This window comes from Sinohyriopsis cumingii, chromosome 13 (assembly GCF_028554795.1).
Source record: "Sinohyriopsis cumingii isolate HCF-2022 chromosome 13, ASM2855479v2, whole genome shotgun sequence".
In the NCBI taxonomy this organism is placed as follows: Eukaryota; Metazoa; Mollusca; class Bivalvia; order Unionida; family Unionidae; genus Sinohyriopsis; species Sinohyriopsis cumingii.
Window position 1 is genome coordinate 43,897,128 of NC_142973.1, and position 14,883 is coordinate 43,912,010.

A 14,883-nucleotide genomic window follows, 5' to 3' on the forward strand; every position below is an offset into this window, starting at 1 on the left:
CTGTCCGCCATACATCGCTTATCGTGTGCTGAAAAATGGCGTTAAACCCAACAACAACAACAACTCTCATCAAGGGAATTCCCATCAGTTTTCTGAATTGCCATTGTAAAGCCTTTGTTTAAGAAAACTGACATTTGACCCTAACGATTTAAAGAATAATCGCCCTGTTTCTAACCTCTTATTCATTTAAAAAATCGTAGAAACAGCTGTTCTGTCACACTTTGTATCTCATCTGAATTCAAATAGTCTTTGTAGCAATGCACAGTCTGTATAAAGTCTTTGCCACAGTACTGAAACTGCCCTTCTGAGAATTGTTAATGATTTTTTTCTCTGCTTTTGATAGTGGAAAGAGTATAGTCCTCACACTCCTTGACTTGTCTGTGGCATCTGACACAACCATGATATATTACTTCGCCGCCTCTATCATGTTTTGGGTATTCAAGATACAGCCTTACTATGGTTCGAGTCCTACTTAGTCAGCAGGACACAAATTGTGTCCATAAATGGAAAATATTTCAGTCCAGATGATATATGTGTTGGTGTTCCAAAAGGCCCTGTTTTCGGCCCTTTCCTCTTCATTCTAAACACTCAGCCGCTCTCTAGTGTCATAGGTATACTTCCAGTGTCTCGCCAATTGTGCACTGATGACACTCAAATGTATAAGTCTAGCTGACAAACTAAAGTTAACACTACCATCAAAGGCTAAGAGATGTGCATTTTTGATGTGAAGTCATGGATGACTATTTAACAAGCTGTAGATGAATGATCATAAAGCAGAAGCCATCCTGATCACCTTGCACCAACATATAATGAACATATGCAAGGCTGCATATCTGGAGATGCGACGCATCAGTTCCATTCGCAATTTGCTTTGGGTTGATGCCACTAAGTCACTTGTGTGTCCCTTGGTACTTTCAAGACTGGACTATTGTAATTCACTTATATCTGGTTCGTCTCAGTATGTACTAGAGAAACTTCAAAACAAATTCAAAACGCGGCTGCTCGGATCATCGTTCGAGTACGAAGAACTGACTGGCTGCCCGTTCCATCCGGAATCAAATACAGAATATTTTCACTGTGCTACATTTCGTTAACTGGCTCCAGTCCAATATACCTATCTGACTCTACTACTGTGTACACCCCATCTAGAAAAACGTGTTCCTCATCCGACACTAGTATTGTCTCCGCTGTTAAAACGAAATCATACAGACAATGTGAGTAGTAAGGTGGGCCACCCTAGCCTCAATGGGAATTATCATTACAGAGACCCCTGGGCCACTCTAGCCTCAATGGAAAATTAACATGGAGAAAAATCGTGGGCCACTCTAGCCTCAAGGGGAATTTAACATGGGAAATAGTCTTGGGCTACTCTAGCCTCAAGGGGAATTGAACATGGAGAAAAAACCCTGGGCCACTCTAGCCTCAAGGGGAATTGAACATGGGATTTTTTTTTTTAATTTTTTTAAAATTTAAATTTAAATTTAAATTTAAAAAAAGGGGTAGGCAATTGAAAAGGCTATCTCTTTTCGAGAAATATGGGGGGCCCTGAAAAGGGTCTTTGGCTTTCCTCTATTTCCTCCATTTACTCATCCAGCCCCTAATTTTTCCCCAAATTCCTTTTTTCTTCTTCTTTTCATTGTCCGGTATCCAGTCCGGGTGACCCATGGCTCGGAACTTCTGTTGGATTTTTATCCAGTTATTGTTCAGTCTCTCATATTCTTCTTTTTTCTTTCTATTCTCTTGTTCTTTTCTATCTTTTGCCCACCTGTCCTTAATTTTCTGCACTTCTTCCTCTATTATCTTTTTCATCTTTTCTTCCGCTTTCTTTAGTTGTTCAATGCCCCTTTTCACAAACTTCCACTCTGACCATTTCTCTAGCTCTTCTAAATAGCATCTCACTGCTTTTACCTTGTCCATAGACTCTTTTATAGTCCCCACTCTTACATACTCTGGTTGAATCAATCCTCTCAATCTCTTAACTTCTTCCTCTATCATCTCCTCTATCATCTTCCTCGCTAATTGTAGTTCATTGACATAGTCAAGACTTTTTCTCAACCTCCATTCTCTTTCTATCCTTTCAATAGTGTACTCTCCATCCATCATCCAAAAGTAAACATTTCTTAAGTCATTAAACAACGCCGACACTTCCATCTTGTATCTGTTATTCCTTAGAATGGTTTGAACGACGGATACTGTGGGTTCTTATACGAAAAGCGCGTACGTGAAGGAAAACATTCCCCTAAAACATAAAATTGATATTACCTAGATCAGAACCAAACAACGCGCGGACGTGAAGGAAAACATCCCCCTACTTTCTCATTTCATATAATAAAACCCAAACTATACTCTTCACATACGCTAAGAAACAATAAACAAACCCATAATCTACTATTCACACTAACTTACGTGAGCAGTTACAAACACAAACACAAACACACATTCACTCACACTATGAAAAAAGAGTTAGTGTTTATATTCACACTACTCTACCTTCACACATTGGCAAATTAATAGTTATTTCTTTTCTAGAGCATTGGGTAGCCCTGAAAAGGGCTGTTGGTTTTTTTTTTTTTTTGAACTCCAGATGCACCTATCTAATGGTTGCACCTTCCTGGCCTGGCGCCACACACGCATCTTCTTCCCCAGTCTCCTTTCACCTTTCTTCTTGGGAGTGCAGAGGCAGGATATGTGGCTTCAGAATCCCAATTTTCGGTTTCTGGGATTCTGAAATTTCTTCTTCTCTCCTTTTCCTCCTCCTCTTCTTTGTTTCTTCTCTCCTCTTCTTTTCTTCTTTCCTCCTCCTCCTCCTCTTTCATTCTTGCTTCTTCGACAATGGCCTCCGCGGCCAGTTCATTTAGTATGCGCCTGGCATATTCCAGGTGCATCTGGAGTTCTAACAGTTTCACAATTCTGGTGTTCATTCTTCTGGTGGTGTTGATCAATCAACAAGGGTAGCTAGACTGCCGAGCGAGTTTCAATTTATACTGAAAGCGCGGACGTGATGGAAAACATCCCCCTAAAAACATAAAATTGATCTTACCTAGATCATGACCAAAGAAACAACGCACGGACCTAAAAGAAACACTCACTCACTTTTTTATGCTACCCATCACTATTTTAAAATTTTTTATAAATCACTTCAATAGACTATTTACATACGCAAAGCAATCCAATCTAACCCCAAATATACACCTCAAACACCAAAAAAGACATTATTTTAATCTACGATTGACACAAACTTACGTGAACTGTTACAAACACAAACACACAAACACATACACTCTCACTATCAATAAAGAGTTAGTGTTTATATTCACACTACTCTACCTACACACATTGGCAAATTGATCGTTATTTCTTTTCTAGAGTATTGGGTAGCCCTGAAAAGGGCTGTTTTTTTTTTGTTTGCTATGGCATTCTCTTTTAGTTTCTAAGAATGCGATGTCCTCTGAGGATAGACTTTCTGGCGATAGGTCTGCTTCTTCGGAAAGAGAAGAAGAACTCTTTGGTGTCGATACGACAATCGACAAAGCCTCTGTCAGGTTCAGGTTCCTGCTGCTGCTGTTGTTGTTGCTGCTGTTGCTGCTGTCTCTGAAGTCTGTACTTCTCTGTCCATTCTTCTTTTTCCCTGTTCATTTCTTCTCTGAAGAGTTCTTCTATCAGGTCTTCAGTGACTTTTAGCATTCTCACATTTTCTATTTCTTCTGGCTTCGGTATCAGACTGTGTCTGACCCTATGCAAATTCACGTAGGCTTCGTTGAGTTTAGCTAGTTTGGAACACATCTTCGTAGGAGGATGAGTCGACAATGGATGGTTAGACTGGAAACAACCCCGGTTCTTAAAGTCAAAGCGCGGACGTGAAGGAAAACATCCCCCACACGGTTTTCGAGCCGCAACGTTCATGAGAGGGATAGTAAGAAATGAAAGAGCATCAATCAAACATTCTTATAGCTAAACAAAAGACAAAGGCATTTTTTTCAAAACACAACATTTTTTTTATTCAAAAATCACTTAACACTAAACAACAACTCTAACATTTTTAACAATAATCCAACACTATAACATCAAACAATTTTTTTCTCAATTGACAATCTACTTTAAACAGGGCTGACAACGTTGTGAATGAAATTGTGATTTCCACTGTTGGAAATCATTAGGCCATTGATGGACACTACGTTTCCTAGCTTGAGACAAAATATAAGCATAATGGTCACAAAACCATCGATCTGCTTTCACATCGTTTCTAGTAGAAGAACGAGGATCAAAATGAGTCACTAAATGTTCTAAGGAATAGCCCAGGCTGCGATGATGCAGAAAATACACACAATATTGTCCACACACCAAGGAATCTGTGCCTTGTAATTTCACATTATTGAATCGGGTGGTCTGAGCATTTCTTCTCATAAAGTCGATGATATCGTCTTCCAAAGTGGGCAATCCGTACGAATCGAAATATTCCACACATCCTTCTTGAGGAAAGTAGACGGCTACCCTGTGGGTTCCTGGGAGATGACTGTCGTCCGTGTTGATTACGTAAGCTTGATGGTCTTTAGGTTTGCGATGAGGGAGTTCATCTTTAGCACAGACGACAGGATTCCAAGAAGACGTATACGAACTGTGGTTCAAAAGGTAATAAAGTTCCCAGGTATCCATTGATTTGTGTGTTTTCTTCTTCTTCACAGATAATAATAAGTCGTCAATTCGATCCTGACTTTTTGCTTGAAAATGTCTGACAAGTAACCGTTTCTTCTTTTCGTCTCCTCACTCTGATTCAGGAGAGCTTCGATACGATGGATCTCTTGAGTGGTTAATGGTGGACAAGAATGTTCACGCAAGTCTTTATACCACTGATGCAACACGTCTTTGTTCGAGATGAGACTCCAAGCTTCGTCCAGATACTCGTCCAATTTTTCTTCTTGACTTAACATCAGGCATTTATCGTGTTGAATTTGACTGGGATGATCGTTTTGACATCCATAACAATTTTTCTTGATCAATTCCGTCATTTTTTCCACCAAGTGTTTGGCAAAACAGGACACTATGGGCTTCTTGTTCTGGTCATCTCGACTTCATCATGATCACTTCTTCTTCCACAGTCTCCTCACATTTCATGTCCAAAGTTTCTCCACTAGGTAAAGAGGGACAACAGTCTTCCATGGTTTCTAGTAATCTAGGATGACTTCTCTCAAACTGTTGATTTCTATGGTATTATCGAATTCTGCATACAGGATGACGTTCACCGTTTCATCAGGGTCTCGGTCTTTAAACTGAATTTCCACACGAATCTGGCCGGATTTTATAGGGTGGAAATGTCCCTCGTCGCTGCCTTGGTCTGGAGTGAAATCAAAAGCCCACAAAGCGTAGCCTCCTGCATAATCCTCGTACGTAATACCGTGACTTGTATTGGTTCCTAACTGTCCGGTGGCTTCGTACAGGGACAAGTACGATCTCAAGTAATTCTTCTTGGTAAAGTCAGGTTCAAACGGTCGGGTACACAAGGTTTTGCCATCGCGACTGACTTCGATTTTGGACACGCCAAAGTGTTGAAAGTAGAAAGGATTTTTTCAGCAGCTCCGTTGAAGGCTGTATTCTCGACGATACCAACGATCAAACGTTTGGGTAACTGTCCTTGGAACAGATGATCTTCGATCATGGATCGCTGTCCCTTGGGAATGGTGAAGGTTTTCACTTCCACGCGTCGTATGGGATACTTGGCGGTCGTTCTGCTCAACGTCTGACTGATGTCGTTTCCCACTTTAGGTAACACTTCCACACGGCGTACGTAGAGTCTGGCTTCTTGGATTTTGGTTTTGTAACCGTCACTATCAGCCAATAAATGGAAAGCGGTACTGCTACGATTCAGTCTCAGGCGGACATCCACCCCGTTCAGCAAATACTTTTCTTGCAACCACATGTCCAAATGCAAACGATCCATCAGTTCTAAACTTGTGTCGACTCCCGTGATTCTCTTTCTTCGTTCTACAAATCCATCATTGTTGTCTTTCTTTTCATCAGTTTCCAATATTTCAAACTTGGTAGGTTCGTCAGCTTCCCATACCACACAGGCATTGAGATGAGTGTTCTTGGCATCTATTCCGTACGTCAAGAGATTTTCCAGGTAGGCACGATAAGGGTAAGTATCCATGCTGCTACTGACCAGTTTGTTATTCAAGTACAAGTCCACTCCACTGAACAAGGAATGCATGAAATTGTTGACGGGAGCTACTGCTTCATCGTCTATAGCACCTCCAGTCTTATCTAGAATTTTGACTTTCAGGTACAAGTAACTGCTATTCAGATCGATGTAATCTTCGGGCTGTCCTTTGATTTCAAACTCGATGGGAGCGGAATCCGTCAAAGAGGAGACGGGGTGAAATTCCACCCACTGGGATTCTTGCATCGTCATCATGGTGGGGGGCATGGCAAACAGATCCAGTTCCGACTTGGAACAAGCGCAAGACTCTCGGTGCATCATTTTTTTTGTTCTTCCTCAATAATCGAAAACGTCTAAGTCTCGAACGGTTCTTCTTTTCTTGCCCTTTCTAGCTTGAAGTCTGGTGAAAGGGTGTTTTCTGCGTCGTCTCTTTCTGCCTTGTCCTTGCTGAATGCCTGACTCGGTAGCGTGCAGGGCATTTATAGGTGTGTCTCGGCGACCCAAAATGTCTTTGCCCGTTTGCAGCAAGACATTTTTGCCTGCCCTCATGAAGGCTTCTTTAGGGTTTTGTTTGTCGATGATGACATTTTGGAGAAATTCTTTGCCTTGCGTCAGTGCCGCATCTTTCAAGGCGTGCAATCCGCGTGTCACCATCGGTTTCAACACCGGGGCCACCGAACGAAAGGCCGATTTCAGCATATCTCCGAAACCGTGTCCTCGCTGTCGAGCAACCCCTCGGTACACTGGATACATGACTTACGAATCGTGAGAGAACCGTTTTCGAAAATGGAGTTTCACCGTGACTTTTCCTTTGGTGAATGGAATATTTTGTCCCAAATCTCCTTTTATAGCAATGTTCACCGTGTCCAAATACGACTTACTGACAGGCAAATAGTGAGGATGGACAAATTCGCGGTGAACGTGGTAAGTGTTTCCACCTTCCTCGTCAGCGTTCGTGGCAGAATCCACTTTGAAAGGAATGACACGCAGTAACGGCACAGAGGTGTGTCCCACCACGTTGTACTCCACCACATCGGAGTACACAAACATCAAATTCAGTCCTTGATTCAGTTCTACCGGGGTACGAAATAACTTGCTAAAAGACTCGTTGTCGTAAACGATGGGTAATTCGTTTTTCTTCATCATGGCCATTCTGATGTCCATGTCTCCGCCCAACATGTCAAACAATTCAGGACAAAATAAAATGGACATGATTTTACTAAGTTCAAATTTCATCGAGAAGCGACGAGCTGCTTTGTGGTACTCCATGGTGACACTTTTGTTGACATGCTCCAATGCTTTCAGAAACACGACATTAAACCTGGAGGCTATAGTGCTGACCAAATGTTGACCACTAAAATAATAGCCTGGGGGAATGAACAAGTGATAGGTGGTGTACTTTTGATTTTGTGTACGGGTTTTCTTGTCATATTTGACATTGCTATCCATCCACTGTTGCATTTGCTCGTCATGAACTTCCACATCAAAAAAATTTTGATTGGGAAGGATATTGAGGACTTGGGTCGGGTGAATGATTTCTACTAAAGCCACTTCCCAATGGGCTTCGTGATCTAAGGGGATGGCCTGAGGTAATTTGGCCGTGTAACAGCACAACGTGTTGTGGGGAAACACCTCCATGGAACTGTCACTGGGTAAGGTTAAGTAAAATTGGTTTTGGTGACTCATAATTCCAGAGTTCTGTGGCTGTCCGAGGGGTTAGTGGATGTCAGAGGCGTGTCTCCGCCCAAAATGGGGTTCTGGTTGTGATTGTTGTTGGAGTGGTGACTGGCACTGGCACTGGACAAAAGGTTCCCGTTGGAAGAGAATTTCAGGGAGGGATTGGGAAGCAGGTAACCGATGCAACTGCTCAATAAAATGGTCCACAATTGTTTGTCTCCTTGTTGCAAACTCAAATTGGCAATGGCTGCCCCGATGACACAATACACCACGAAGATTTGGCAGAAAAAGACGATTTGCGTTTTAGGCACACGTTCTCCACACCACACCCACAAGGGTTGTTTTTGCAAATCTTGCACAGAAGAACTAGGTGAAGGAGGAGTGGTCGACGTAGCTGCGTCTGCTGTGTGAAAGGGCATGATGGTCACTTCTTTTTATAGTCGATGACTTGCGATGCGTCGATCCAAGAATCAAAACTGGGTGGATATCCTTTCCAACGTACTTTGACTTCTTTGACACGTCGTTTGCCCACTTTACGGGTTCTGCGTTCGAGAATGCTTTCGATGTCGTACACGTCGTCTTCTTTTTTGGTGACACGTTGTAACTCGGGCAAATAAAACGTTCCTTTGAGCACTTCTCCGTTCATGTCTTCCAATTTATTGACGGCAGGATGACGGCCATGCACTCGTCCAGTGACGCGAAACAATTCGGTCGTCCAGTTAGGTAAGTAAGCTTTGTCGAAAGTGCGTTTGGTTTTGCCAATGCTCACCCAATCTCCTACGGCCAACTCTCCACTTTTCTTCGGGACACCCCTCGTCGGGGACGTACCAAACAGGCGCTCAAACACCAACACTTCGTTGTCGGGAGTCACGTCTTGCGGGGCACGTCCGATGCTTCGATGGTAAGATTGGTTGTACGCTTGCACCAGGTGCGGTAAGATGTCGATGTACTTCAGAGTGTGGTGATGCGTAAAATATTTCCACATGCGTTCTTTCAATGTGCGTTGAAAACGTTCCACGATGCTGGCTTTGGTTTCGGGATTCTCGGTGGTAGAAAAATGAATGTCAAGTTTCTTTAATTCTTTTTGGAAAGCTTGGTTCAGAAATTCGGTGCCTTTGTCCGTTTGCCATCGAAGAGGGTGACGGCCACTTTGTTTCAACACTCGTTGCAGGGCTCGCACTAACTCGCTCCTCGATTTGGAAGTCAAGGGCACGACCCAGGCAAATTTGGAAAAGACGTCGATGACACAAAACAAATATTTGTAGCCACGATTGTAGCTGGCCAAATGAGAGACATCGGCTAAATCGGCTTGCCATTGATGATCGATGCCTTCCACTCGGGTGCGACTTCTGGCAAACTTGCGTCGAATGGGTTTGTGTAAAGTGTAGATAGCTTGTTCTTGTAACCATCGTTGCACTTGAGGTGAACGGAGACTTTTCAGTCGACTTTTGGCAGCACGATACAATTTTTGAACTCCTCCATAACCTGCAGGATGGGAGGGATCGTAGTAAATGCTGGCTAAGACTTTTTCCATTTTTTTATTTTTTGTGTTGGTTCGTGTGTTAATAAGGCACCCACTCTTGGAAGATGCTACTCTTTTTCTCTTGGGGTATTTTTTTGGATTGCAATGCTTTGCGTGTGCGACCGGCAATAGGTGTTGAAGAGGAGGAGGATGTCTGAGCGGGGGATATCGGTTCTTGTTTCACTTCTGTCTTCACTTTCATTTTCTCTTGTGATGAAGAAGGGGTGGCCATCATCTTTTTAATCCATCCAATTCTGGAGGTAGGTGGTGTTGTTAACTTGCGTACTTTTTCTGGTGGAGTTTGAAACCCTTCTTCTTCTTCTTATTTTCCTTTTTCTGTCTTGGCCACTGGTACTGGTGGTACTGGTACTGGTACTGGTGATGGTGCTGGACTTTTCATCAAGGTCTTAAAATCTTTCAGAGTGGGTAGAGCTGTTTTGTCTAAAGCATTCTGGTGAAAGAGTTGCAGTCGTTGCAAAAGTTGACCGTACTTTTGCGATTTTTCTGTTTCGGACAAATCTTGGCGATCCATCAAGGACTGCAAATTCGTGTTGTAACTGGGACATCTCGCTCAAATTGGGATTGGGAGGTAAATGCGGGGTGCGTTGTTCTTGCCACCGATGGTATTCCATCCATCGTTTGTAAGGCACTAAAGCTAGTTTTCGTCCTTCCATGGGGTTGTCAGGGGTCGATTCTGAGATCTTGGGACTTCCGAAGGCCTTTTTATCTTGCTCCCACCAGTCCTCCCAACATGGTTCCCAAGACTCCTTTCAGTATGGGGCCTAACAAGAGAGGCAAAATGCCTCCACGTTGGACCAACATCTTCTTTTTTTGACGAATGGGAATTTTCTTTCGAACCATTTGGCGAAGAAAGTGACGATGTTTGCTTAAGCATTGTTTCTGGTGTTTGGACAAAGGGATCGTGCCTTTCAAAACGTTCAAACAACATTCGCACACGGTATCGATGACCTCTTTGGAGGCCGTTTGAATGAGTTTTTTTCGTAGGGGTGGAGAAGCTTTGGACAGGACAGATAACATGTCCCCATGTTTGACTAAACGTGGTGGCAGTCCTTTCCTTTTCTTTCCTTGGGGTTTTCTGGAGGGTGACATCTTTGAGTCTTCAGGAGCACCAAAAGAACACTGATACCCTACTTGGTCACAGGCCTTTTTTTATACTGGAACGCGTCGCCACTGATTGTCTTTACGTCGTATTAGTTTGAGGACAGGCATGACACGTCGTGCAGGGGTACGTAACGGACTAAATCGAGCCAGTTCTTGCTTGGACAAATCCAGTAAACTTTGTAACATGCCCGATCTTTCATGGACTTTGTTTTTGGGAGAAGGTACTTTGTGAGCAGCAGCCACTGCCGCTAAATTGGTGGGTCCTGCCACTGGGGAAGTTCTTTTGGGGGTCATCAACGGAGAAGTTCTTGGTGTGATCAACGTCTCCAAGTACTCTTCAGTTCTGGGTGTCATTAACGGAGAAGTGGATAAACGTGAGGCTGCCGGAGACGCAGTCACCGCTGTGGCAGGTCGTGGTTTGCGAGTGTAAGGTTGCGTCCTGGCCGAAGTGCCTCTCTTGCGACTAGTTTTCTTCTGTGGACTTTTCTTTTTCTGGGGACTTTTTTTCTGTTTGTTTTTCTAGGGGCTTCTTTTCTTTTTCCGGGGTGGTGGTGTCTGGTCAGAAGAGGGTCCTGCCACTGGAGAAGTTCTCCTTGGGGACCTGGTCTTTTTCTTTTTCTTCTTGGGGCTTCGTTGGACTTTTGTCTTGGGTATAACTTTGGGGGCATTAGGATCCCATCTTAAGAGAGAGCGAATGATGACCCCTCCTAGAGTACCGCTCCCTCCAGGTTTCAAAATGATTTGTTTTTTGGTTTGAGTGTCGATGCGGGGATCGGCCAGTTGGACCAAAGCGACTTTGTTTCGATCGAAAAAGCGTTTGGTTTGATGAGGAATCTGAATGATTCCTTGGAGTAATTGACGTGCCGTCACCGTGAACCATCGTAAGACTTCTTAGAGACTAGCTTCTAAGACACGGGCTCGTGTTTGTGGATTTTTTTCTCGACTGATGCCATACAAGGCACGAATCAATTTGACGGGAAGATGCGACTGAAGGGACGTCATGTTCACACTGTGTGAGACAGACGAAAAGGGTCTGAGGTTTTTATAGATTTTTTTATGGGGAGTGAAATGAAGTCGAGGACGGAGACGTGTACAGGACAGGCCCTCCGTCTTGGCACCAGTGGTGAAACAAGTGGGTACGAAATCGCAAATCCTCGGGAGTCATAGGTTTCAAATCGACGAGTAAATAGGCGTGTGGCGTTTGAGTGGCATCGTCGTACGCCTGAGTCAGCCAAGGCGTTCCTAACTGTTTGGCTAAGACTTGCACTTGCGATTTATCTCGAGGGCTTTTAAACAAGACCACGTAATGCGCATTGAGACTGATGGTGCGATGGGCTTTACTTTGTTGAAACAAATTTTGGGTGATGTAAACGACACTGGCATTACGGTGATGCCCTTTGCGCGTGAACCACAGTTTAATTTCTTCTTCGTCTTCTCCTAACATGTCGTCGAAAATGACCAAATGGGTTTGACGGGAGTCAGAGACGATGCTGTCGTCTTCTTTAGGAATGCCTTCCACAAACACGATGGAATCGCCTTGACTTTCTCGCAAGAGGTTGTACGCTGATTGCCACTCTTTGTAACACCACACGATCCGTTGAGGTGGCCGATCGATCAAATGATGTTTATGTTCGATCAAACGTTTGACGAATTCGGTTTTGCCTGAACCGCTAGGTCCAGCAATGAGCATGTTAAAGGGATGGCGAAGATACAAAGCCTCCCAACTGGCACGATCTAAGTGTTCGTCGATGATTTTGACAGTAGAGGAAGAGGGAGCAGAGGCAGTAGAGGTAGCCATTGTGTGGGAAATGTCACTTGTGACACGAAAAACAAACAAGACAAGAGTTTATATACTTTTTTCAGAACACGTTTATTGAATGTTTTTTTTTCAAACATGAATACGAAAGACAAAAATACATAAAAGCCAAAGGCTTAAGTACAAGGATAGAAGGCACATGATAACCATTAACGTGGAATAAACACAAGTGTCTGTACAACCACATGTTTTGGGTAATGTTCTAACCAGTTCTATAGTAGGGGGTAAGGTCACACAAGTGTCCTCCCGAAAGGGTCTTTCAGGCCTGTCCACGACAGTCCTGTCCTGGGTGACGGGTTCTTCTGGCACCGTCACTAACACGGGTTGAAAAGTAACTTTTTTCCTTGAACAACTCTCGTGCATACTGGGCCACTTCTTGGGTCCAAGCTTCAAAACCCCATTCTTTCCAGGCACGGACATCTGTCCAATGGGGATGTAAGTCACAAGCTACACACACATCGTCATACACGTCTTGGGTAGCTAAAAGTTGACGAATCTTTTTTTCCTGTTGAGGTCGAGAAGTGTCCAGATGAAAACGCAAGGCTTTGAGCAAAAGGAGTTTTTCGTGACCATTTAAGGCCATTGAGGTGGTAAGTACTGATCGTAAAGAGTCCACAAAGAATCGGCTGGTAAACGAAATCCCAGAAAACAAGTCACTAAGACACACACCACTTGTCGTCCCAAATTGAATGGATACAGTTCTTGTAATAATTGATGGTAATGATCCACGGTTTGAATATGGTCATTGAGTACCTTCCACGGAATCTGTTCAATAATATGTGACATAATCCGTGGCATGGCAACTTGATTTTATAGTGTCTTTGTTTCGGAAGCAATAAAGGTAATTTCTAACCAAACATGTTCGTTCTCCAGTAGGGAATTTAAATGTTACATACTGTAACTGAAACGTCAGAGTTTGTCTAGATGTTTCGTCTTTTTCTAAGCAGATTCCATGTAACAAATGTTGGTAATCCTTTAACTCGTCTTCCTCAATACGTTGCAGTAGGTGAATCTCGAAGTAACCAAAATTACGAACGTCTAGTCCATCATCATCCCCAAACTGAAAGTGTTCAACAAGGTCTGACCACTGAAAAAATTTCTGACGAATCAGTCCTCTTATACCATTCAGGTACCAGTGGTTAAAGATCTGGTGACGTAACGGATGCAATTGTTCTTTACGTTTCACTTGTATTTTCACCAGCTCTCGGTAAATCCTTTCTCTCAACTCCTCAGGCAAGCCCAAAATGTTCTCTTGTAAAGTATCCATAAGTATATACACTGTTTTTGGAATCGTTGGGTGGTGGCCAATAGCCTCGTTTAACTTTGTGCCTAATGTAATATCCACTCATAATCAGTCTTCTTGTACTTTGGAACAGAGCATAATTTAAAAAACGGATGAATCACTTTGAGTTTGCGTTTCACTTGTATTTTGATCAGTTCTCGGTAAATGCGTTCTCTCAACTCCACAGGCAAAGCACGAATGTTCTCTAGCAAAGTATCCATGAATAGGTCATTCTAAATCCTCTTTGGTCTGGCACAAGAAATGTACTGTTTGCCCAAACATGGTTTTACTTCAGTGTCGAATTTAAATCGTTTAGTCACTAATTTGCACATTACAATTCGTTCAGAAGTTTCCTCATTCACTAAGTTGACATTGTGTTCAAGATGTTGGTAATTCGTTAACTCTTCCTCTAGAATTCGATGCAGTAAGTTTACAATGATGTAGATAGAATCGTCCATAACAAACCAATCCTTTTTAAAACTAGAGGATCGTTCATCAATGTCTGTCCGATGGAACACTTTCAATTGAATCAATCCTTGTATAGCCTTCAGGTACCAGTGGTTCAAACACCGGTGACGTAACGGATGCAATTGTTCTTTACGTTTCACTTGTATTTTGACCAGCTCTCGGTAAATGCGTTCTCTCAACTCCACAGGCAAAGCACGAATGTTCTCTTGTAAGGTATCCATGAACAGATTATGGTAAGAAGTTACAGTAGTTAAGTGGGGCACCCTAGCGACAATGGGAATTAGCATTACAGAGACCCCTGGGCAACTCTAGCGACAATGGAAATTTAACATGGAGAAAAATCGTGGGCAAATCTAGCGACAAGGGGAATTTAACATAGAGTTTGGGTCTGTCTAGGGACAAGGGAAATTAACATGGGGAATAGAGTTTGGGCTTGTCTAGGGACAAGGGGAATTGAACATGGGATTTTTTTTTTTTAAAAAAAAGTTTTTAAAATTTAAATTTAAATTTAAATTTTAAAAAAAGGGGCAGGCAATGGAAAGGCTATCTCTTTTCGAGAAATATGGCTGGCCCTGAAAAGGGCCTTTGGGTTTTCTTCTTCTTCTGCTTCTAATTTCTTCTTTTTCTCCACCAAGTTCTTATTTTATCTCCTACACTCTTTCTCTTCTTCTCTTTCTTTTTTTTCTCCTGCTCTTCTTTCTTCTTCTCTTCCTCCTCTTCTTTCTTCCTCTTCTCATTTTCTTCTTATTTTTCAATTTTTTCGTTCCATTTGCTTATTCTTATTCTTTCCTCTTCATCCTCCTTCTCCTCCTTTATCTCTTTCATGACACCACTAATCTTGT